The 25,978-nt window shown below is 44.9% G+C and overlaps 1 protein-coding gene across 4 annotated transcripts in view; it reads right to left on the bottom strand.

The window, feature by feature from the left end:
- LOC139110028 (zinc finger protein 608) overlaps window positions 1-25,978 on the bottom strand; it is a 182,266-nt gene that overhangs the window by 80,542 nt on the left and 75,746 nt on the right. The window contains exon 1 of one of the 4 annotated variants that reach the window (XM_070669534.1): window positions 21,958-22,724. The exons of 2 other annotated variants lie outside the window; for them this stretch is intronic. The gene's annotated coding sequence lies outside the window, so the exon portion shown is untranslated. Of the gene's footprint in view, window positions 1-13,591; window positions 14,518-21,957; window positions 22,725-25,978 lie in introns of those variants that run through there. One more of the 4 variants, XM_070669533.1, reaches the window with a different exon arrangement.

The following is a 25,978-nucleotide window of genomic DNA, read 5'->3' as shown; positions in this document are numbered from 1 at the left end:
AATTGCGCTCGTTTAACCGCCACCAAACTTGGCAGCCTGTCCGCAACGATGTATTCATGTTCGCGTACACGGCTGCCACGGCAGAGATGTACACGCGCGCCCGAGCTAACGCGACAGATTTATACCACCGCGAAACGTATCAGGGACAATTTAGTCTAATAGGGCATTCCGTATTTCTTGCCGCCGATCTTCCTGTACGCACGCCAATAACTTAAACATTGCTATTACTTTCTTTCACCGTTAACCCATTTTGCGCCGGACGCGAATAAAGTCCGTATCGGCGAGCATTATTATTGCCAGAGGGAAGGGCGACTGATACCCGGGTTCGATCTCGCTTCTGTCGATTAAAAATCGTCCTGCTAAAACGCGGGTTAAGCCTCGCGAAGAACGGCGCCTGTCGATAAAAGGTACCGCCGGTGCGGCCGGCGAGATCGGTCTACCGAAGTTACGCAAGCGGAGTAAAGTCGATGCTTAAACGAGCTCAAGGAGCAACGATCAATGATTTCATGTGATCGAAGATTCCAAAAATAGAAAGGCACTGTTACGCGCGACCTTTGATAGATCACAGCCGCGCATTGGCGATATAAAGCCTGATCTTTCAATATCCGCGCTAACCCACTGACGATAACCCGGCGATATCGAGCGATAATACGTACGCGTAATCTTTTATGCCGAAGGCACTTACGTTTCAACGATTAATTTGTTTTCCGATTTCACTCGGCGTATCAAAACACGCAGGCACGGCGCTTAAATTTTTTTTTTTTCTCGAAACCCGCGCGCTATTTGCACGGGAGAAGGATTTTATGATAATACGACGGCAAGGAGACGCGCGCAAATATAACGTGTTTGCACAAATCTCGTACTTAAAAACGTATATTCTTAAACAAGATGTTACAAGCCCAGGAAATAAACCAGCGGAGTACGTACGCCCCGACAGCGTGCGCTGCCAAGTTTATAATCAATAATACGGAATGCATACGTATCCAGCCTTCAATCGGGATTTTTCTCTGCAACGCGGCTGCAAGACCGATAACATTCTTGTCCCGTTGTCGAACAAAAACGTCTCCCCTTTTTATTTTAATCACACCGCGCAAAAATAAATACGCGACGCTGTAATTACATCGTTTTATTGGCTTGCTCGCGGAAGGGCGCTTTTTACAGAAATTGCGCGGCGATGCGAGTTTCTAAAATCGTAAGTTGCCGTAAGTATCAACCGGCCATCCCGGATCGCGAGCGGAAAAGTAAAAAAGTTACCTCTCGTAGGCGATTTTTCACCGATTAACATTATTGGCAAAATGTATTAAAATATTATTATAAAAACAGAGCGTTCGCTGAGCAAACAGAATTAAAAAAAAAAAAATCTTTATGTGACATTAAATAGCTGAAAATGTTCTCGGATTTTTTTTCCTAATCTTTAGATTGTATTTTTTTCTATCTATAAAAATTAGAAAAACATAAAAAATAATTAAGTTAAATCAAGATTGATATTTATAGAAATAAACGTTAAGGCTTCGAGCAGTTTCGCAAGATAATTTTCTTTAGTCTCTCATATAATCAGCACATTTTTTAAAACGTCATTTAAACAGCAAAAGTAGTGCAGTTGGACTATTAGTAAACTATACTATAATTATAGTAATCGCGAGATATTTTCATCGCGATATACCGTTCTTTTTTATAGCTCAGAAGTAAGAAAAAAAAAGTAGAGTACATATATCCTCAATTAGGAAATAATTATCTAGCGATATACTCGTAATAAAAAAAAAATTTTTATTATTCGCAAAAGAATTTCGCGTCAAATAAAGTTATAAGTATGTATCAATTTCTTCTCACTCCTTATTTATTCATACTTTTGTCTTTTTAAGCAAGCTTTTATGATAAATTTAATATAATTTCACGCAGTTTTTTTTTTCTTCCTTTCTTTTTTTTTTATGTTTTAACAAATAAACAGCGAGTTCTTATTTAGAACATTCAAGAAGAGTAATTATATGACTCGTGGCATTGGAATACATTAACTTAATTACCGCGGTGACGAAAGAAGCGCACGTTACTTTACCAGCGTTTTACAAGCGATCATATCTAAAGTGCATAATTTTTGACGGTGGTTGGGCGGCGTCGCGGAATAAAAATATACAATGTGTAAATTATCCAGTATTCGGTCAACGCTGGCTGTTCGTTTTGTTTTACCGCCGCGATAAAACTTTACGATATCCCGCCATGTCTTTTTTAACTAGAATAATATATATTACGCCCCGAAAAACATTCCGGTGTGAATCGGCTGGCAGCTCCGGAGCGCGGCGGCTGTAAAAAACCGAGATGCAGAAGACGGCGGAGCGAACGGACGCGGCCGGCGGCACGAAAATCGCGCGCGGCAAAACCAGCTCTTTGCCTTCGGTCGAGCGTACGAACCTCTTCTCCCCGGCTAAACGAACGACCTAATCGAATGAGTCAGTGTGAATTCCGGCCGACTAACTTCTTGGCACTGCGCGCAAGGTGCAGCGAAAAAGCGGATCGAAGCTCGACAGGCGGCCGAGCCAGGAATTCCAGCGGCGTTTGATCGCGAAAAATGCGAAGGTAAGCTTTTCAAGAAGGCCCTCTCCTCCCCCTTCTCGCGCGGGGCGAACTTTAAGCATTGCTCACACCGCGGACGGACCGAAATAAAAAAAAAGAGAGAAAGAGAGAGAGAGAGAAAAAGAAAGATACTCGAGAATCGAAGAGCAATAATGTGCCTTCCAAATATTTGCATTCGAAACTCGACACTGCGCAGAACTTCGCCATTACTCACCGACGCGATTGCCTTCCAAAGAACAGCACATTTATTATTACAGAAAGTGACTTATTTTAAAGAATAATTTATTTAAATTTATCAAGTATAATTAGCGGCGGTTCTTTAAAATAAAATAAAAAATAAAATATTCCGCTTTTCATTTTCGTTAACTCGAGAATTACTGCCTTTTTTCTGGCATACCACTGTCATACTGCTCGGTGAAACACGTTGCCGTCTGCGATATAAAACTCTCGGCTACGCAGGTCGGATTTTTTCTCTTTCTTTTCCTTTATTCTTTTTTTTTGGGGGAAGAAGAGGAGGGGGGGAAGATAAATCTATGAACGTGTACGGGCGAGGCGATCCGATAGAAAGACGAATGGGACTTAAGTGAAGAGTAGCCTCGCTGCCGGATAATGGCCAGCGGTTCTCATTCCCCAGGTTTTGATGCTCGGTCGCGCGTGCACGCTCGCTCACACACGCGTGCACGTGCTCACGTACGTATATTTCATCGGTAACTCGCTATCTCCTCTTAACTCATTATCTCACGTTAGATCGCTCGTCGCTCTGTCTCTCGCACTTCGCTCGCTCCCACCTTCCACGAGACCCATTCTTACTCGGCACAGAATGAGCCTCGAAAGGGGTTCTCATTCGCCCGTAGAGCAAACGAGGTTTCTCACAGGCGTTCGTGCGCAACGAATTCTCTCCAACCTAAATATTTCTTATCGTGGATTTGTAAGACAAGCTGAAAAGACAAACCCGAACTCGTTCCGGTTTTTAATCTCGTTTCTTCCCGTTTCTAATCTTTTTTTTTTTTTTTTTTTCTATGGTCACTAAAGAACTAAATTGGCGGATAAGAATTTAAAAAGGACTTTCGTGATATTGCCTTCGTTTAAAAATGCCAAGAATTGACAACAAGCTGCAACTTCTATTTTAAGCATTACACGCCGATAGTTACATTATTTAGTCAAACAATTTAATTCGAACGAGAATCGTAGCAATGGAAATCGGAAGCGTGTAACTAATCGGATATTAAATACGTCTCGATAAGATTTTAATTCCTACATATTCCGGCGACCTTTAATTTCGCTGGAACGACAGTAACGAGCTATTAACTGCGAGCGTCTAGTCGGCGGGCGCGCACAAGCGCGAACAATCATCGGAATTATCGACAGTTATAAGGTCGTAACCCGGTTTTACGCTCGTTACGACACGTTAATTAGAAAAGCCAAAAGCGGCGCTAACTCGCCACCGATTGAGAACCCTCGCGTAGCCCTCCTCCGGTCCCCCCTCTTACCGCTGATGGCGACCGCGGACCGATATAATTAGCGTGTTTAACTCTGATTTATAATGACGCTGGAAACGCCTACTGTCCATGAGCCGTATCAAGCATAGAATCCATCGCGCGTATACAGGGCGCCTCAAAGATCACGCGCGTACGAATAGTCATCCGGCTGCCGGGCACTTCTCGGCGGCTCACCCGTTAGCGATGCCGCATCATCACCGTTGCCGAGCAGATGGACGCAATTATGTCGCTCACGAGCACGTCCACTTCTCGCTAATTTTAGCGCGAAACAATCGCGGCATCGATTTTCTCATCCGCCCGTACATCGATTCGCAGTGGACATCGAACCTCCCGCGATCCACGCGTCGCGTCTCGTATTTCAATTTTATAATCGATATGAGAACATTCGGCGTACAAAATAGGCTGCAGTTTTATATAATACGTTGAATAAAAAAAAAGAGAGAGGAAAAAAAAATATAGAGATTTATTCACGTGGCTTGAATTTCTCTCGTTCATGCCATTTAATTAATCTGGTTTTTACCGACTTGGGTTTTAAATGACGCTGCGAATATACCCCGAACAAAAATATTAAAGTGAATCTCTAATAAGGCAAATTTATTATCTATAAGCAATATCGCGAGTCATATTTTACGCGATATTCCCGTGAATGACTCTAACGCGTCACGTCTTCCGACTTTCCACAAGACAGTGATCATTACGAAGCGAAAGTGGCCATAGAAGTCTTAACAAAGTACAGTTAAGCTATTCCAAGAAGTAATCTTACGCTTGAAAAGATTAAAATATAATCTGCCCGCAGAAATTAAAGTGACATGACATTCGGGATTATACGCAAGTATCGATATCGATGTTTCCTCTTGAAACGTTACGCTTCTTCATAAAAGTAAAGATTGCATCGTGTGATGCAATCAATATTTAATATTAAAAAAATATATATCTAAATTAAAATAAATAAAACGCATTGTTTCAAAAACGTGTAAAGCGAATCTTTAATTTTATACGATTTTATTTTCACTAAACGAACTAAATTGTTTGAATTAAAATTTAATCAAGCGCTATTTAGAGGAAAAAAAAAAAAAAGAGAATAGATTATTTCAGTTGTTAACAGATTTCAATATTTTTATAATCGGAGGTTTCCGCCGCACGAAACATCGACGCGAAATGTCAGCCCTTTGCGTATTATACGTATATCAGTTTTCGGAATCTCCGAACAAAAGGAACTCGCCATTCGAGATGGAACGAAGTGATGAAGTGAACAAACTAATCTCCCGAGTTGCCCGAAACGATCTTTAAGATAACCGGTTGATTAACGAACATGCGAGATGCGGGCGGGTGATGATTATGGCGTTCATTTTACTTCTTTTTTTTTTCCTCTCTTTTTTTTTTATTCATGTATCCATGCGAGAGAGCGACGAGCACAGAAAAGACGCTTCAACGGCCTGTGCCTTTCTCTCGGCTCTCTCCTCTCTCACTCTCTTTCTTTCTCTCTCTCCTTTTTGTCTCTCTCGCACTCCCCCGGCCGTCCACTTCGAGCACTTGACTTCTTAATACGACAGTTGAAAGTCTCCCCGGCTCGTCGACGATTTACGAGTCGCTCGTAATTTATCGTTTCTCCCATTCTCTCGCGTAGCCGAGAATGCCCCGGCTATTTACCTAATTGTGACCGTAACGCGGAAACAAGCCGGACGGCTGACAAAGTCGTCGGCAATCTCTCTCCCCCCTCCGACCCGTCGCGAGCATTATTTCACCCGTTATAAATTGCTAGGTGACACCGTGCAATTAGCGCGGACGAATAAACAAATTGAGCCCGCGTGCCCGCGATCACTGCCGGGCGTAACGTGGGGCGGCCCCGGCTTTACAAGCCTAATCGTCGCCATTAGCTTTTTGCCGTCTTTACGCCGAGATTAACAGAATTATCTCGCCGATGATCGTTCTACGACGCCACGTTCCGTCTCATTAAGACTCTATACCTTTACGTACGTATTTCTTTCGAGGCGCTGAAACGTAAATTCCGGGAAAAGAAAGTCCGGCAGGAAAGCTAAATTTCACGTTCTTTCCGCCGCGGAAAAAGATTCGCGATCACGGCGTGTGTCTATCGGGTCGCGAGGTGCTAGAATTTTGTAAGCCTCTTGCGCAAACCCTTTCCTTTTCCTTACGACCTCGCGAGCACCAAGTATTTAACGCCAAACGCGGGCGAGATTTGGCCTCGCGTACCGACGCGCGCGCCTCTAATTATATTACATTAGCGAAATTAATGGTTACCGTCGCTCGCGCAGTAAAAAAAGAAAAGAAGAAGTCGAGGAATGTATTATTGATTCAACAATCACTATCATCACCGTTCGCAACGGCTAACGTGCGAAAGTACACGCTAATAGCCTGTACGTAATTCCGCTAGGGACACAAACGGCTACCGTGCCGGCTGGCTGATAGAGGCCCCGATATGAAAGGAGATTGAGAAGTGATTGATGGAACGAGTCGATCGGGCTTCCATAATCGTTCGATACGAGTGCTATAATGGATAAGCCGAGCGTGGTACGCGTCGGGGATATTAACGAGGAATCTAAATGCTCTCTCGTGGAAGAGAGGTTCTTCTCTACCTGGCCGAGAGGCCTCTGGACGCGAGAGAAAGAGAAAGAGAGAGAGAGGGAAAGAGATAGGTTTCCAGTCATTAGGAGATGGAGAGTCTATTCTAGCCTAATTGTCCGTAACTACCATCCGAGGGATGCACGAAACGATAATGGTATAAGATAATTGATTTCGGTGATCCAAACTTGAAGGCCCCGGCGCCGCTATGACGTCTAAATCAACACGGATATCTACATGTAAATACAACCTCGGTCTTACCGAGATATCTGAATTTCCAAGCGCGACAATCTGCGCGTACCTACGGTGAGGTTACAGCCCGAAGTGTAGCATCCTCGCGTCGTCTTTTCAACGAGTTTCGAATCTCCGGACCTCTTCCTCGCGAGCGTGCCTCGCTCTCCGCGATCTTCTTAATAAGTTTACTCGCTCGTTTACGGCAATTAAAAGTTTCCACCGGTTACGGAGTAGCTTTAATAATTAAAGATCTTCCCGGTCAACCGTTAGATGCCATTGTGTCGAACGCTTTTCTCGCGCCGTGTTTCCCTTCCGAGTACCCGGGGGCTTGTAAACTCGCAACGATGCCGCGAGGAAACTTTTCGCGATGTTATCGGCGTAACAGATATCACGTGCGGCGCGCGATAAGCTTTACGGTGAACGTACAAAACGCGCACGGGGGCGACGTTACGGTTCACAGGATTGAACCCGCGGATCCCCGCGGTAGCTCCGAAAGCCCAGGCTGATAAACTGCGTTCGCGAAACACTTTATGCGACGATTGAGAAATTCGATAAGTCTTTTCCCCGCGAGCCCCCTTCGCCGCGCTCGAATAAAAGCTGACGTTGATTTGCGGATTTTTACTTTTTTCTTTTCGGGAATATTAACCTTTATCCGCGCATATCACGCTCGATTGACGTAAACAGTCTCGTGTAACGCGAATATATCGTGCACAATCGAGCGTGAGCGTGCAGGTGGGAGATAATGTATCCCGCTGATATACGCGGGGACATAAACATTCGCCTTAATGCGACGGTCACTTTTAATGCAGAAATATTTCACGCGCGTCCAACAAAGAAAACTAATTATAAATGTTAGCCGCGGCAAGTCGGTATCTTTTAATAAAAACCGAGCACTAAAAAGGCGTCGGAGAAGGGCAGGGCAGTTATAATTATCGGAGATTATTATTTGCCTTACAAAATGTTATGTAGAGGCGACGCGGACGTAGCTTTGACCGGCGTCCGACATAAAACGCCCGCGATTTCGATTTCCTCCGTCGAATATAGATCGGCCGGCCGATCGGGAACCTTTCCAGCACGCGCGCGTTAACGATTTAATTAATAATAAAGTACTGTATAAATATTTGTCCTCATTACTGACGGAACTCAATGGCTCAAAGCGCGCTGGCTGCGCGTCCTCATTAAATTTTCGCGTTAAAAAGCACATCATTAACATCGAGACTCCCTGTTTCCAGCGTCAGCACGGAGAGACCGCGGCTCGAAAAAAAAAAAAAAAATTTAACACGCCTCTGACTACGTTATCGCTTATGCCGACAAAATATTAAAGATTTACCGAGAAAAATCAAACTTATTACGTTTGTCCGTAGTGCACGCAAATTATCTTTTAATGCGTTCGTTTATTTCGCCGGCAGCGAGCAATTTCGAGAGATAACGGCGCGCCCGATCGAATCGCGGCGCGTCGCGCTTTACGGTGCGGCGTAAAAATTTAAATTACGACTAATAAAGAGGCGAGAAGGGTGGCTTAATTAAGAGCGGCCAATAAATCATGCTTACAAATATAAACATCGTGCATAAGTTAAAACACGTTGCGCAATTCGGTATCTCGCTCGCCGCAAACGCGTAGTAACCACGTCGAGGGAAATAATGACGGCCCGACGGGCCAAGATACGATCTCCGTACTTTCGACAAAGCGTGATCGATCGTCGACTTTTCCAGCCCGCGCCGATAAATCGTCGAGTGCATTATCGCGTCGGCGGGACCCCGTTATCATTCACAACTATTGGACATACGTGCGCGAGCGTCGAACCCGAGACGGCCGGCCAAAGTCGACCGCGTTTAAATTATAGAGAAATTAACCGGCGTTATCTCCTCAATAAGTCGAATTTCGCTGTTTAATAAGCCACATCCGCGCGGCTCCTCTGCGAACTGAAAGAGAGAAAAAAAAAAAAAAAAAAAAAAAAAAAAGAACAAATCGACGTGCAAGAACCGGTTTCAAACGGAAATGGAAGAGAATCTTATTAGTCGCGTTTAATCGCGAATATATTATTGTAAACGACGTTAATGTCCCCCAATAAAATCTCCCTAATCTCAATTTTATACATATACCAATTCATCAAATCATATAAATTAATAGCTATGTAATTAAAAAAAAAAAAAAGGAAAAAAACACACACACAATAATAATAAAAAATACATAATAATAAAACTTTAATGCCGTGATTAATGGAAAGCGAGCGGTAAATTAAATCTTTATATTTCGGAACATAAGTCCAACGCTGGGAACGAGATCGTGATCGGAAAGGTGATACGCGCCGCGAGCGTTATCTCGATTGATTATGTCCGCACGGAGCGCATGCAAAAACACAGTTTACAGAACAGTCCATCTCGGCGGGCGTATAAAACAGTTTTGTACACGTGGATACCGCGATACGCGTGTCGTGCATGCGCGCCGGCGCTCGCAGCCAAAAGTGCTCGTGCCGCCGTAAAAAGCGCCGTGGAAATTCCCAGTTATTATCAAGCTCGAGTATATTATCTCGGTGAAACGTAACGTGAGCCGAGCGCTGAAGTCGAACAATGTCGGGAAATTTTAAGTACCCCGCGGTGCAACGTTATCAATTGATACCTAATAACAATAATCATCCCGCGCGCATAACGATCACGTGCGATCTATTACGCTTACGTATGTTAAGAATTTTTAAACAAACGCGTGGGGGGGCAAACCTTGCCTTTTCCGTGCCGCAATAATAAGCGCGCCCGGCGTCGCTTGAAAAAAGAAAAAGAAAAAAGAAAAAATCGCTGAAAATGAATGTGTGCCGCTGCCTGTTGCGAGCGTGCGTGCACCGGCCATTTTTAAAAGTGCCTCAGATGCAGATTTCGATGCACGACAAACCGTGGTGCATGCTCTTGCGCATGCATGTCTCTCGCCCACTATGCTTTATTTTCGAATCGAGACGGCGAACGACGGCGGCGTGTGCGCGCACACTCGCGCACGCACGCGGGCACGCACGCACGCACGTTAGCGTGACACTTGCAATCTCGGCCCGCTCGCGGAAATACGTACCGGCTCCGAGTTAATCCGCCGAGAGTGTGGGCGATACTCGCGGAATACCGTCGATTTGTGATTCGCAGGCATTAGCCTGCTTGCTAAAACCAGCTTCGCGGCGTGTTTCGAATACTCAAACAAATTTATATACTTACGCGCGGAATTATAACACCGTGAATTACCCCGATCCCGTCGGCGCGAAGCGCGACGATAGAGAAACGAAAAGAGGGAAATTATATCAACGCGCACCGTCCGGCATTCGTCGTGTATTTACGATCGTTTGCAATTCTAATTGAGCTTTATAAATGCAATTTTATATTCGAAGCGGGGCTCGGTCGGAGATTAATAGAATTAGCGTTTGCGCGCCTCGGCGATTTTCTGTTAATTGTCATTCTTCCGGCGCTGTTTGGAGTCGCCGTCGCCGCTCGGCGAGGTCGAGACGCGTACGAGAAAAGGCGCGGAATATCGTAACAAAAATTCTGAGAGCCTTCTATTACGGTTACGCGGTGCTTAAATCCCTCAAAAGTGCCGCCACGTTTCTAATGCACCCTCCCCCTCCTCCCTCTTTTCACCCCCTATAAATAACTCAGGCTCGACGAAATGCGTTTTCGGTTAGCTTTTACGTCATCATAAACCGAACGGGGAAGTAGCTCCGAGGAAACTCGCAAGCTACCGAAGGTCTTTCGCCGGGCGCTTTCAGGCTCGACATAAGAAAACGCATAAGCCGCGGAAGAGACACGACGATTTGTCCTCCGCTCGGAGAAAGCTCGGAGGAGGTAGCAGCCTGAATATTACAGACGGCTACTTTATCTTCGCATCAAGGAACGGGGGTGTGGGGGCTTTTACAAGCGCGTCAACGCAAGTACCGATATTACGAGCGCTTTCACGAGGTAAAAAAAAAAAGAAAAAAAAAAATATTGAGGGAAGAGAATAGTCGGTGTTGCACCGCAAAAGAAAATTCTGTCAACGTCGATGTCTTATTTACGCTCCTCTGAATCCGCGAAATTCATTCCGCTTGCGTTCTAACTTTACTTCCCGCGAAGTTACAGATGTTTTTCGCACGTCGGGAAAAATGTAAATGCATGTCGTATAAAATAATTGAAATGTAAGCGTATGTATAAAACAATGCTTCGTTAAAAAAAAAATATTATAAAAGCGGAAAAGATAAAAGGCAATTTAAAATACACTTCCACCAGTTTGGTTAGCGTAGATATCGATACCTTTCCCACGATCAACACGTTGGAACTTTTTTTTTTTTATAATAAAAAAGAAAGATAAACGAGGCAATCGTGGCAATTTTCGCGTTCGACTTCCGCCGATTTAGTTCCGTTTGTTAACTTACACCGCTCGATTACCGTCCGTAGCTGCGATTCCATGTAATTTTTTAAACTTTTTTTTAAATTTTTTTTTGTACCGACAACTTGCATCTGTCGGTCGATCTATTGAACAATCTAGTAACGTACCAGCGACCTCGACGTATATTCCTTCCCGATAAGATTACTTGAGAATGTTTCTATCACGCAGTCGAACAAATATTTAAAAGTAATACACGCTAGTAATAAGCTGAATAGCTTTCTGAAAAGATATCTCGCTAATAACACGCCCGCGAGAGACATCATTATATGCAATCGCCTATTCCATTCGACACGGTGATTCACGATGAAACGTTTAATTGCAGCTCGGCGGGAAAAAAAAAAAAAAAATTACACGGATAATAAGTAACATAAAGAAATCACGCGAGTTACAAATTACTTCGATTCGTTTAAAACGGAAAATGTAATGGCGTCGTAATAAACGTGACAAAACGTAACATTAGATGATTAAAAAAAAAAAAGGAAAAAAAAAAGATACCTAATGCGGAACTCGTTGATGCATTTAAGAACATTTAGACTCGCCTTGAGGCGTGTAAAAAGAAAAAATCGCGGAATGGCCTTTCGAAATTAAAAAAAAAATGAAAAAGAAAAGGAGAGAAAGAATAAAAAAAAAGAGAAAAAAACGCGCATCACTGACGGCTTGTCGAACGAGTAGCACGCGTTACAAGCGTCTGCCTTTTAAAGCTCCTCCCTCGTTGTGGCGTCATTATATGCACCGATAAGTCCGGTAATGCCCTTTAATAAGTAAGTAGCTCGGCCAGCGAGATGCTGGAAAAGAGCAATTTGTATTTGACGGCTCGACATCGCGTAAACTGCATCTATTAACGGAGTCGAAAATTTTCGTTCTCCGGTTTGGAAATACGAGAGAGGAAAACGGGAATCGGTTTTAACGCGGCGAAAAGAATATTATCGGAGGGGCCGGTCGAATAGTTTTAAGCGATCGATTGAGCAAATGGTAGCGAAATATTTTATAACGCCAATAATTGCACAGCGATAGTCATACGTCGCGGCGGTGATACGGTAATATTTCGTTATTCCGAAGGCAAGTTAATTTAGTTACGAATTATTAAATCGAGTATCTAAATACACAAGTCGCATCCGCGGACACGGAATTTGCAGACTCCCCGTGCTCCCCCCTCCCCCGTTTTGCATATTTAAATTGCATATTTTCAAACCCGCTATTCGGAGGGGAAGGGTTTCATATATTTTTACGAATTTATCGCTGAAACAAAAGTACGGCCGCGGCGCTACACGTGAATCGCGCTACGTGTCCAATTATCGACGCGCTATTTTCTGCGTTCCATAAACGCGAGGCTGCGTCAGAATTTGTTGCGTATTGAAATATTACATTGTAACGTAACACGAGCTTTTGAATTATCCCGTCATTTCGCGCTCCCTGGGATTTTATCCAATCAAATTTACATAATTAATTACCTTACCGAGAAAATAGCCGGTAATCTCATTAAAATTCATACGAATAAATGCACGCGCCTGGTTTCTATGTATTACTCAAAATTAGTTGACGCGAGGCGCGGTATTTCACGTCGGATCTATCGGCGGTATATACGCGCAATATAAATCCCCCCCCCCGACCGCGATGAAAAATTAAAATAATAATAATAATCAGTAAACAATTATTAGCCGCGTTAAGTCGCGCGATGTATTTATTTCGATCGTGGCTTAGATATTTTTATATAAATTGGAGCAAAGGTTGCATATTTCAAACGAGTCGAGGGGGGGAAAAAGGGGGGAAGGGCAATATATGCGGCAAGAAAATATGCAAAGTGGCATTAAAAATATATTCCGCAGCGAGCCAGAGTTAATCCTTGCTCGCTGAAAGTTTGATCAAAGATGTAGCTTGTTAGTTTTTAACGCTACGTATTTCAGCAACTAAATTGCTAATTACATTTACCGGAGTCTAGCGCGTTATTCAAGTACTCGGGTGCTTCTTAAAAATAAAGAAAGAAAGAGAAAAAAAAGAAAGAAAAAAAAAAAAAAAAAAAAAAGAAAAAAAGATTACGATAAATTTCGTACTTGGGCGCAAGTGCGAATTAAAACCGCGGGTACTTTTGGGAACAGAAGTTTTTACCGGAAGTGAGGGTCGGAGGGAAAACGCGCGCGGCGCGTCGGTAGCCAGAAAAGGGTTGTTTTTTTTTTTTAATTTTTTTTATTTTTTTACGACCCGGCCGTTTATCGCCAGCTGTTAAGGGCCCTCCGGTTTGCTAACGATACTAACGGGCGCAACGAGAAAGAGAGAGAATCGTCGTCGGTGTACAAAAGTCAAACCTCGCCGATACCTTGGTGCTGGTCGATAAATAATCCTGCGGAGGCACCGCGCGCCGCCACCGTTGAGCCCCGATGCCGCCTGCGAGCGCGCGCGCGTGCACGCCACGCACACACATATACACGCAGGGCACGCGGACGTCTCGTGTGCGCGCGGGTATCCTTTGTCCCACGGCGGTGTGGTAATCCGACGTTGTCCCTCTTGCGCCCGGCCTGAGTATAGGAGCGACGAAGAGGCACGTAGTGAAAGAGAAGGGAGTCGGCACGAAGGCGGCAAAAGCCGAGCGCACTTTATTATTTACGTATCCACATTGGCGAGGGAAGAAACAGGCACACTCTCTCACTTCGATTCGCGCGCGAGGAGAGGAAGAAGAAACAAAAAAAAAAGAAGAAAAAAAAATAAGAGAGAAAGAATAAGAGCGGACGGATGTGCGACGGCACTCCTCGCGATCACGTACGACGCACTCTTCTCACCAATTACACCGCCGGGTTACGTGCTTGGCTACGTACGGCCACGCAATGGCCCGCACGCATGCAACACACCCGCACACATGTGAAACGCACTCCGCCGCGGGTCGCGTCGCGTCCCCGAGGACGCTCGAAGCGCTCGCCGAGAAAAAGCCTGGCGGACGGAACACGCGGCGCACCGACGGAACGCACCCATGCACACGTGCCCCCCAGACCAGCGAAGCTCGGAGGAAATATCTTTGGAGGTTATCCGTATTCCGGAAATGCGCGAGCGGGTACGAAAAAAGGATGTATCACTAGGGGGCTGGGGTGCCCGCTTATAAACCCACCGGGTTCCCGTAAACGAGAAATGTTTTCGGCGTCGCGTCACTCGGACTCTCGGTCTCGCACGCCGCGTCGTAACGGCTCGAGCGTTTGGCGTTCACTGAGCTGAAGTTTGCCCCTTCCACCGCGTCTGTCGCTGCCATCGCACGTAGCCTCCACCATCGTCATCGCGCCGCCACCGTCCCCGGCACTACCACAGAGAGAGAGAAAGAGCGAGAGAAAGAGAGAGAGCGGCGCGCGTGGTCGGCACGATAGTCGCATTTGTCAAAATAATTCTTTCCTCAAGGGGGAATATCGTTACAATTGCGGTTCGCGCGGTATTGAATTCGGCATACAATTGCGTACAAGATTATACCGCCCGTGCGCGGTACGGAATATATCGGTATATTGGGATAAAAAAAAGAAAGAAAGAAAAAGAAGTGACGCTCGCGAATCATGTAATTGTCGCGCGAGATAAATGCATGTACCTCGATGCCGTACATCGCGTACGATGCGTACGCACGTTGAAAGAATAGAATAAACAATGAATCAACGATCGCGTGGGATTAATTGGAATCTCGCGCCGCTCGGAAAAATCCTTCGCCGAGGCTACGCTGCAAATAAATTAGGAGCACTTTACCTCGCGGCGTAATTTATTTTTATTACTACAGAAAAAGCTTATTTTTACTTATTATTATTTTTTTCTTTCTATTTAATATAAATAATCCAAGAGTTAATTTTATTACTGCGCTAGCTTTTATAATTATTAAAAAAAAAAAAAGAATTAATATATTTTTAATTATTAGTAAAATCTAACGTTTCCCTATTAAAAAAAAATCGGTGTTACAGGCATAATTTTTTTTTTTTTCACACTTTGTAATTAGGATCTCTTAAAAAATAGCGCGCCAATGGTTTCTTCTAGTCCATAAAACAATCGATGTTACTAATTTTATTGAGTAAATTTCCACAGCTTAATCAACAGTATGTCAAGATAATAACGACGAAGACGGTACTTCCGGACGATTCTTAAAAAAAAAAAAAAAAAAAAAAAAAACCCTCAGGCACAGCTTACGTCTTCGCGTACGTCATTGGGTCGTTACCTACGCTCGTTACACGCGTGCCCATTTCGCGTGTTATACGGCGTGGCCGGGCGATAAACCGCGCGTTTACGGCGCCCGTAGTCTATCCATTAGTCTTCGCCGAAAACTGCGAAACTCACGGAGACGCCGTGCCAGGAATTCGGCCGATGGGTTTCGCACGAGTCCGGCCACAAATAGTCGGCCGGGGCCGAGGGAGGAGAAGGAAAGACGGCGTGACGGAGATGTTCAAAAGGAATCGTTCCACCAAACGCCTATTCATCGGCGCGACTAATTGCGCGATCTTTTGAGAGGCGAGAAGCCGTGGCGCGACCGAAAGACGTCCACCTCCCCCTTTCCCTCCCATTCGCGAGAGCGCACGGGCCACTTGGGCTCGGTCAACAATTTTGTAATTCAAATTTCACGCAGCCTCGGAAGATAAAATTCGCGGCTCGCGCTGTTCGCCGCTGAACGCGCGGCGGTTATGCCCGCGCGGACTTATCGCGAGATCAGAAACGTACGCGGACGCACGAGCGGTCCGTCGCAGAAAATAATTTCCTGGGTAACATTTAACGGTAAAGTTAGACTCCGAAGACGGCGAGAGCCGTCTGACTTTTCGACGCGACGCTTCGACGTAATCGAGCGGTATAAAATATTGCAGGTATTAAGAGGTAGATAAGAATCCGATGAAAATCAATAGGCGAGCAGACGTACGCAGCTTGTTTAATATTAAACGCTCGTATCGTTTATTCAGATTGACGATAATCTTGACGGGGAATTATTGGCAAATGTATAATAGACAAAAAAAAAAAAAAGAGAGAAAAAAAGAGAGAAAGAGCAGAGAGTTATATGTAATATACACGTCCGTACGACTTTAGCAAGTGAACGAACGTCACCGTTATAAACTACATTTAAAATAAATCTGAAATTGAACATTCGCAGCTATTTGCGGTTCGAATTATGCTATCGACTATCTGCCGGATACGACTAACAATTTTATCTTAATAGCTCCATACAGATTGAAAATACGACTGAACGGTGGTAAAGGCCCTCCCCCCGGTACCTTTCGATCCTTTTTAGAACCAGGTATACCCGATACCTAAATACAGGTCGAGTCTGCGAAACAAAGGGAAGCTGTCGGGAACGCTAATAGCTTGTAATCCGAGAATAAAGCCGTATACAAAAGTCAACTTTTACCAATACCAAGTGGGAATACATAGGAATATATTTTTTGTTCCTATTTTATTTTATTTCACTACTATACTCTTTCCTTCTTTTACCTTTAAAATTTTACTCAACATTAATCAGCCGCGTATAAACGTATAAATGATAAAAATATAAACGGAATCAACCGGTCTCGCCGTCAAAAGCGTCGGTGAAATAATAAATCAATTATTAAAAAATGCAAAAATTACTGGGCGCCCCCGGTATTAGTCGATAGGGAAATTGACGGAAAATGGGGAATCGCGTTGCTTTAATAACATCCGAGGATATCAAATTATGGACCCGTTTTAAGGCTCTTCTCGGTTTTACGGTCGCCGGGCGCGCGATTCCGCGGCCTGCAACGTGCGTTTAAATGCGAAAGGCGTATTTGGCCATTAAAGCGCCGCGAGTAAAGTGCGGAAAAATATGCGCGAGCGGGGCGCGATGGCGAAGAAATTGCACGCGAAAACCTCTGGCCGTTCGTAAACGAGCGGAAAAGTTTTATGCTCTTTCTCCTTCCTCCTCCTCGTCGCGCGCACGTGTACGAGAAGGGAAATGCATATTCGCGGAAACACGCCGCTCGGGGAAACGTGAAAGTTCGTAGTTGCCGCACGTATCCGAGGGCTTGAAAAATACGTGGACTCTCCACGCGCGCGGGGGCCGGCCTCCGGCAAAAGCAGGCTCGACGACGACTCGCGGAAAATGAGCACGCGGCTCGTCGCGGCCGACGGTCAGCTAGTTTCTCTCTCTCTCTCCGACGTTTGTTTCGTTTCTCGCCACGTTGCACTTTCAACAAGGCATTTATCGCTATCCGCCGGAAATTCCGCCCCGCGTTCCGTCTTACGTGCATCGAGCGTGAGTTCTCGCGAGATTCCCGACGATGTCGCGTGTGGAGATATAGAGAGAAAAAAAAAAAAAGTGCTTGCCACCGACATGTTTAGACGCTGTTATTAGAGCCGCGTGCATTTCCCTACAATGAGATTTTAGTCGGACGTTGTTACGTGTATCTGTTTCTCAATATTTGCCCCCACGATCTTGCGATTCCGCGCGAATCGTGCGCCGGTGCCTATACAATTCGCGCGTACGCTCCTTAAATCTCGGGGAACGTTCTCACGCCGATAAGCCGGCGAAGTTTATCTTTCCACTTAGCGGTGCGCGCGCGTTCGCCGCCGCCGCCTTATGGAGCATAAGTTAATGCATTAAAAGGCCGCAGGTTGCCATAATGCATCCGTACGGCGAAATACGTCCGCGCCCGAATGAATCGCCCTCGAGCCGGAGCGAGGAGGAGCACAAAAGAGACCTCGCATTGACACGAATTCACTGCCGACCCTCGACAATTACGCATTAGACCTATATAGAACACCTGGCGGATCGATGCCGAGGGCGAGGGACCCTTCTTCGCCCTCGGCATTCATCAGAATAAATTTCGGGAACGCGCCGGCGACTCCGCGATGGAAATCTCTGAAATATCGCGCGATAATTAAATCGACTTCCGTCGAAATGTATCCCCGACACGTCAGTGGATTATTGCGTACACTCCTCGTGGAGTATACGTTTATTCCCAAATTAACTTTCCTTCCGTAACTAGAAAGAAGGAGGAGGAGTGAGAGAGAAAGAAAGAAAAAAAAAAGTAACAAAAATGAAGACCGTTTAATTTTGGAAAAATTTCTTGTCTCCGCGCTGTTAAATTCACAGAATTAAATTAACCCAATTTTCGAGAGCTGCCGCTACTCTTGTACTCGATAAAATGGTTAAAACAATTTTTCCCCCGATTAAAAGCGCGTGTTTATTTTTTACACATGGGCTGAGACACCCTGTATATAGGAAATTAAAAAAAAAAGAATAAAAAAAAAAAACATTATGGAAAAAATTATGCTTGACAAACCACGTTAAGAGTCTATTACTTTCTGAGCCGGCGGAAGAGAACGACGACAATAAATCAATATCTAGAAAGCATTACGAACGTATCTCACATTCAACGACAATTCAGCTTATCGCTGTTCACATAGTTCACGACATAACGTATCGCGTATCGATAATAATATCTGCCAACCCGGTAATATCTACTCTTGAATACGGGCTGTTTGCTTGGCTGTAGTTATCGCGCTATACTAACTTAATAATAAAGAGGAATAAACCGACGACGAGCGATTGATTTGATTTCGTTGGCGTAACAGAGCAAAGAAGAGAATACAATGTAAGAAACACGAGATATAAGAACGCGAGCATTTATATACGTCAAGTACTTTTAGAATTAATCAGTCACTAAATAAAATAATAATAATAAAAAAAAAAAAACGGCGGAATTTTAATTAATAAGTAATTTAATAAACGCTGAACAGTAAACGATAACGAATTCCATTCTGTTTTTTTCTTTTTCTTTTCTTTTTTTATCTCTTAATATATTATCTAAAAGAAATATAGACCCGATTATCAGAAAGAAAGTATTTTAACTATCTTCAATCACCTAGGATTTCAAAGTTATTCAGATGCCTTCGTGCATTTTTCTCAAGAAGTAATCGACTTCGATTGAGGAACCCGTAGACAAACGGAAGTGCGGTGAACCCGGAATACCACGTAGGTGGGTGCCGGAGGGAAAAAGAGAGAGATAGAAAGAAAGGGCGAGGGGGAATAAGAGAGGACGAATGCGTGGTGCCGCAAAGAGAAGACACGTGCACGAATCGATCTACTAAAATGGCTCTCGCTATGCGAAATACCCGCGGCCATCAACATTGCATGAATAATGAAGAACATCGCGGGTCCCTCTTCTTCTCCCTATGTAATTCTCGAGTCCTTGCTTACTCACCTATTACCGCCCGTATGTAGATAAAGTATCGTAAAAACGTTACGAGCAACGCACGCGCGAGCGAGCGCGCGTGCAAAAAGCGAGGCATATAAATACCGATGTTAATTATCCCGTGTATTTTTCGTGTGTAATTTACCATGAGCTTTTTGCACGTTTCATCGCGACTTCTTGGCCTACCGCGGGGCCGGCGAGCATGTGTGCGTGAATACACGTACAAATAAAGACACCGCCGGCACCGGTGGTATGCGACGTCGGCGGTTTATTAGCGAGGCAAGCGTGCAGCTTAGATATTCCCTCTATCGACGACTCACCAAAGAGCGGGCTGAAATTGTTTAAGGATCCCACGCGCACCTGGCCGGTCGCCTCGTTATCATTGTCTCCGACTATCAATTTATGCGGCATTGATTTTCGAAAATAGACGCGTGATAGCGCGCGCTCTTTGCGCGCCCCTGTATCCGTAAATATATATATCTCTTCCCCGAGTATCGCCGGTAGAATTCTATCTCGCGTCCCCGTCGTGGAATACAAATCGTCCGAAATGGACTCGGAAAGATCGCGGCGCGAAGGGAAAAACAGTCGAGCAAAACCTCTTCGATTTCATAAGTGGAGTCAATCGCGCCGCGCTTGGGTGATTTAAGTATCGGTCGGATTTTGTCGAAACGGCTTCTAAACGAAGATAAGATTTTACCTAGGCGTACGGGACATTTATCTACATCGTTGTAATAAGAAATTGGCGACGGAACCAGTTCGACCACCTCGTTGATTCGTGTACTTGGCTCCGGTCGCCGGGAGTAATTTTCCAATTAAAATTAGTGTCATCTTCATTATTTACATCCAGCGCGATGTATCTTAATTTTATGCGACAACGTTTACGTATGCATAATATCCGCGGAGTTTCTACATGTAACGTTACGAATAAATTACAGGCATACTTAAATCTTTCCTTTTTTTTTTCCTTTTTTTTTCTTTTTTTTTTTCCCTACGGATTATGATTTTTAGCGTGCAACCGTTCAAAATTAATCAATGCATTTGCATTCGAAGTAAACAGATTTGCGCGATAAAGTCAGGCTGCAAATAAATACGTTCGCAATGCAATAAATATAAATAACTGTACGTTTATATGACGTGTGCGAGAAATATTCCACGACGCGCCTAGCGTGAGACTCGATATTTTTTTTTTCTTTTTTTTCTACTCGATTTTAGCAGCTCGACGTCGCGTTCAAGTACAAAAGGCCCGAGCTGGAGGAAGCTCTACCGAGGCGTAATAACGTCGTATGTGTAATCCGCGCCGTGTATCGCGTCCGGTACATAACGCATATAATGCATCGCTCGCTCGTCATAACTGGCGACGGCATTATAAGTTATATAGGGGCCGCAGATGTACCGGCCGCGATTGATCCTATTACTAGCGTCCTAGGCATCTATCTGTCACGTCCGCGATCGATATCGGCGAGGAATCTCCATTAAACACGGCCTAGAGCAGAACCGTGTACACATCCGGCTGGGCGAACTATCGCTTCATTAAGTGCAAGAAACGCTGGCGCGGAAAACGTCGTCTGCCGGGTATCACGGATGGCACTTCGATATCGTAAGCTCCTCCAAGTGCGAGGTGGATTATCGCGCGGACAGTTCTTCTTTTTTTTCTTTTTTTCTCTTTCCTCTTTTTCGTTACGCTTAACGTGCGCTGAATTATGCGAGATGTTCTCGCGACGTATCCGCGAGGAATAATTTACGAAGCGGCTCCTAACGTTGATTGGGACGCGAAAGAATTTACAATTCAAATTGCAATTTCGAAATTATGGCGTGCTAATGCACGCATTATTATTTCAGGTTTATTACTGTTTAATTTATATTTAGCGCACGTTCCAATAAATGGAGAACGGTGAGGAGGAAATGGTAGATTATTTAAAAAAAGTAATAATAATAGAACAAAATAAAAAATTAAAATAAAATAAAAATTGGTAATATATTTACTATTTCTCTTTCTGATAATATAAAAGTATTCGTTAAGAAAACATTTATCGCGGGCTAAGCAATCTATAGATGCGAGAAATGGCCTGGAGTGTCCTATATAAGTGCAGATTTACAGGGACAATATTTGTCAGGTACACAAGAGCCTCATCCTTTCAGACAATCTTCCTACGCTCGTTTTTCTTTTTTCCTTTTCCCCGCGCGTCGTTTCACGAACGCGAAAAAATGTACGAGGGAGGCGGTGGATGAACGTAGCGCGCCACGTTAGCGAAAGTTTTATTGAAATAAGGAGGCGATAGTCTGCCGGAAGGGGGAGGCTGAGGGGTCGAGTATAACCCCCGCGCGGCGTGTGTGTCTTTGGAATTAACAAAGATTTTCGTCGCGTCGGCGAAATAGCGTTTCCTCCCCGCGCGGCGGGAACGGGTGGGGGAGGGGTTGTGAGCCCTTCGCGTTGACTGCACTTATCGAGCACCCCGCCGCCACCTCGGCGCAATGCACGAGGGGGTTGCGGAATAGAGGTAAAACAGAGCGAGGCAAAAGCAAGGAACAATACCTATATAGATGTCGGCGAGGCGAGGGGGCGGCCGGTGGAGAGAGAGCCCCCGATGAAGTTTATCCAGCGCGTATATCCCCGTTTACGTATCCTTTGTCCGTGAGGTAATCCAACGCGAGACGACGAGAGGGATGGGAAGGGCCCGGGAGGAAGAGAGAGCGACGGTGGAGGAAGAGAAGCGTGGAGTAGAGCGACGGAGCAAGCGGAGGACCGGCGGTTTTCACATCGCGCGCATGCGTGTGCAGTCTCATGTGCGGTGGGCTGTGTGCGTGGCTCTTTCTCTCTCTCTTTCTCTCTCGGTGTAACCGTGCGAAGAGGCGCCGTCGCTCCAGCCAGCATCCACGTCCCGAGGAAGGCAGTGTCTCTCTTCCCGTCGATCTCGGTTGTCGGCAATTTCGAAGATGCACGCACCAAAAAAAAAAAAAAAAAAACCCACACGCGCACGCTCTCCCTTCGCGCACACACGGGCGTGCACCGAGTACAACACCGCGCGCGGTGATAACGAGCGTTAAACATACGCGAAAGTATCGTCGTTGCGCAACACAGACGTGCCGCACGCACACACCGCGGGGAGCATCGCCGAGCTCACGCAACGGCTTTGATGCTCACGCACACACGCTCGCACGCGCCGCGGAAACACGATCAGGGGTACCCACACGTACGCGCACCACGCGCGCGCGCTCGCTGGCACGTATGCCGCACACACAGATGCGCACTCGCGAGAAATAGAACTTCCCGGTAGGAGTGATTGGCTCCTCGAACGATTTTCACGGCACCGGGAATCGCGGAGAGACTCGAGTCACGGGCGAAGCCGTCGGCCAACGCTGATCTGGCGTCTCGTCGACGTTGAAACGAACACCGGTTCCTTTATCGCGAGTAAGTCTCTCGTAAAACCGCCTCGCCGTGGCATCGACGGTTCGAGCGCTTGGCGTTTACTGAGGCATCGCCGCTCCCCTCCACCGTTGGCGGCCAATACGACCCGCAATGGCGTAACGCACGGTGGACGGAGTCCGCTCCTACCTCTAATGAGAAGATACCCGAGGTATTCGGAAGATACCGGGTCAATCCGAAACACCGAAAAGTATACTTAGAGCTCTCAGTTGAAACTTTAAAATCCCGGATTGTGTTGTCAACTTTAATTGTAATAAATTGTAATATAATAAATTGTAATAAATTGTAATAAATAAATTAATAACCTAAAACACAGAATTAATAGATGTTACCAAGCCCAACAATTAAAGTTGACAACACAATCCGGGATTTTAAAGTTTCAACTGAGAGCTCTAAGTATAAATGGTCCCAATTTTTTTCCCAATTCTTATATATCAAGATATATACGGGATTGTCCTGTATTTCAGCTAGACTTTTAGCGTCGCAGTCGAGCTCGCCGGGAAAACGCAATTGTCGCGTACTTTGAAGTTTTGATATTTAATTAAAGTCTAGCGCGTGAATATTTTTGAAAATACATCTCGCGTACAGAGATTATTATGTCATTATTTAAATTATATGTATTATTATTGTAGCTTTAATTAATTAATTAACACGACAGACTATTTTTTTTTCTTTTTTTTTTTTATAAGTGCTTCGCGAGAAAAGCATTTAAAAACAATTCACGTGCTTTCTTGCTATTTTGTCCTCGGAATTAAAGCGCAACGGCGGCTGTTGCATTCGACGAACGGCATCGATCTTCGAAGGAGAACGATCGCTTCCGAACAATTTATTTCCAGTTATACTCGAGCAAGGTTATTACAAGCGAGTCGAGGGCCATTAAGGTGCAAGCAACATCTGGAGTCGCTCCCGTGATTTATATCGGCGCGAGTCGAAGGTCTTCATCGATTTTATCGCATCGCCGAACACGGTGTTTGCGCACCGACCGAAATACGCGCCCCGGAAAAATTATAATTGCCGTCGTAGAAATCGCGGTTCTCTTGTTCGCTCTTCTGTCGATGGCAAACCGCGACACGTGTGCGATAAAACGCGAACCTGCGGTAACTACGTATCGATATCAAGTATTCGATGTGCCTTTTATTAATCCGTGTAATCCCCGTTTTGCATAAAAACAGCCTTGCAGTTGAATTTATCAATTTCGTTATCGTAACATGACATCGTACTATGAGAGAACAGGATACGCTTTGATAGGGTGTAGTCCGCAAGGGCAATAAAAAACACTTTTATACCCCTGTATAAAACACCCTTGTCCCACACCCCATATTGACAAACTCTCCAAGTTAGATAGGTCTCGTGGACACAAATCAATAAGTTCTTTGCCGTTTTGCAAAATTCACGATAGTTATTGAGATAAAAATTAATTTGTCTAGCGCAAAAGCGACAAGGAAGCTACGCGTGAGTGAGCGCGACAGACGAAGGTGCCATTCGTCTGTCGCGCTCACACGCCCGCAGCTTCCTTGTCGCTCTTAAGTTACACATTTTAATTATTTTCTTAATAATGGTTAAAAATTGTATAAAATGGCATAGAAATTATTGACTTGTATCTACGAGACCTATCTAACTCGAAGAGTTTGTCAAGATGGGGTGGGACACCCTGTATATATAATATTTAGCAGTTTATCGTTAATCTCGTTAAATCTCGCCTTTAAAAAGTCAACTCCACGTAGGAATTATTTTCTTTTATTATCTCTTTTTTTTTTTTTAATTTTTTTAACAGTTATTATTATTTCTCTCTCTCTCTTTTTTTTTTTTCTACTGATTGAGTTTACTGCATTCCGGAGTTAAAAGCTGCCATTCTGTCGCGTCGTGGCATGGCACAACGCGAGTTTCAGTGACCGATCTGCTCGGGGGCGCGATCGTAATTCGTGCTTAACAACCTTTTAACGATTTTTCCGCGTGTTCGCAAACGAGCGGCCACTGTCGACGCGAGCGATAAAAGGCAACGTTATTGCCTCGCGCGCGATAAGTCCGCCCAAGGAAACGGCGCCCGTGTCTATTGTCATTTCGTATTCGCGTTGCGGCGTCAGCCCGCGCGATGTGTTGCACGCCGGTTCGGTATCGGACGGCTTCGAAAGCAGCTGGGAAACGTGAATAACGAGAGCCGGGAGAAATTCTGCGGATTTCGGTCAAGATCGTTTTAACGCGCGTTAAATCCCCCTGTCATTACGTTTATCCCGGCCGAGCGGGACGCCAATTTAATACCCCGGTGCAGGGCGCGCGATGATGTTGAACCGTAATAATAACGGTAAACGAAAAAGCGTCGGACAAATGGCTGACGCGCTTTGCCGGCGACGAAAAGTAATAAAAGCATTGTCACGCGCGTCGCGCCGCACGACCACATTGTATAACAAATTACCGTTGTCCGTAATGACAGCCCGCATGGAAAGCTCGTTATTAGACGGCATAGTGATTTGCGTTTCCTCTCGCGAAGAGGATTTCGTAAAAAAAAAAATTAAAAGAAAAAATAAAATAAAGAAAGCCGAGAAGGGGAGGAAAAAAATGGGAGCACCGCGCGGAGAGTTGGGATTTTTCGCATGAGACGAGAATGCGTAATCGATATTCGCGACATTCAGCGCGAATTGCCTATTTAGCTCGCCCGTGAAAGTTTTTCCCAGCAAAAAAAGCCGGCGGCGCGCGCTAGTGTCCAAACGAGAGTGGGCGATACTTCTGTATGAACTTCGTTCTTCGGACTACGATATTTTGTTCGCCAAAGCGCTATTCACTTTTCGACCACGTGCGTAAGGAGATTCGCTACGTGTGTGCCGCCTGTTCGTCTCGCGTCTAAGAGATGCGGAGAGATAGAGGAGAATATTGCGAGCTTATGCTGCCCGACCTTCTTCACCAACTTTGTTTATTGCGATCGCTCTGGAAATTGACAGACTACTAAAGAATATATGTTGAATATTATTTTGAAATTATATATCGAATATATGCTTCTTCAACGCGACGGGAAACCGCGCGCGTTCCGCGATGTTCAGATATTACAAAAAACAACGAAATTGTAACGATGGAGATAATCGAAAAATTAGAGAGACGCGCAAACGTGAAAGTTATTATTTAGAAACGCGTTATC

Source organism: Cardiocondyla obscurior, linkage group LG19 (genome assembly GCF_019399895.1).
Source record: "Cardiocondyla obscurior isolate alpha-2009 linkage group LG19, Cobs3.1, whole genome shotgun sequence".
Taxonomy (NCBI): Eukaryota; Metazoa; Arthropoda; class Insecta; order Hymenoptera; family Formicidae; genus Cardiocondyla; species Cardiocondyla obscurior.
This window is presented reverse-complemented; position numbering and strand designations above follow the sequence as displayed.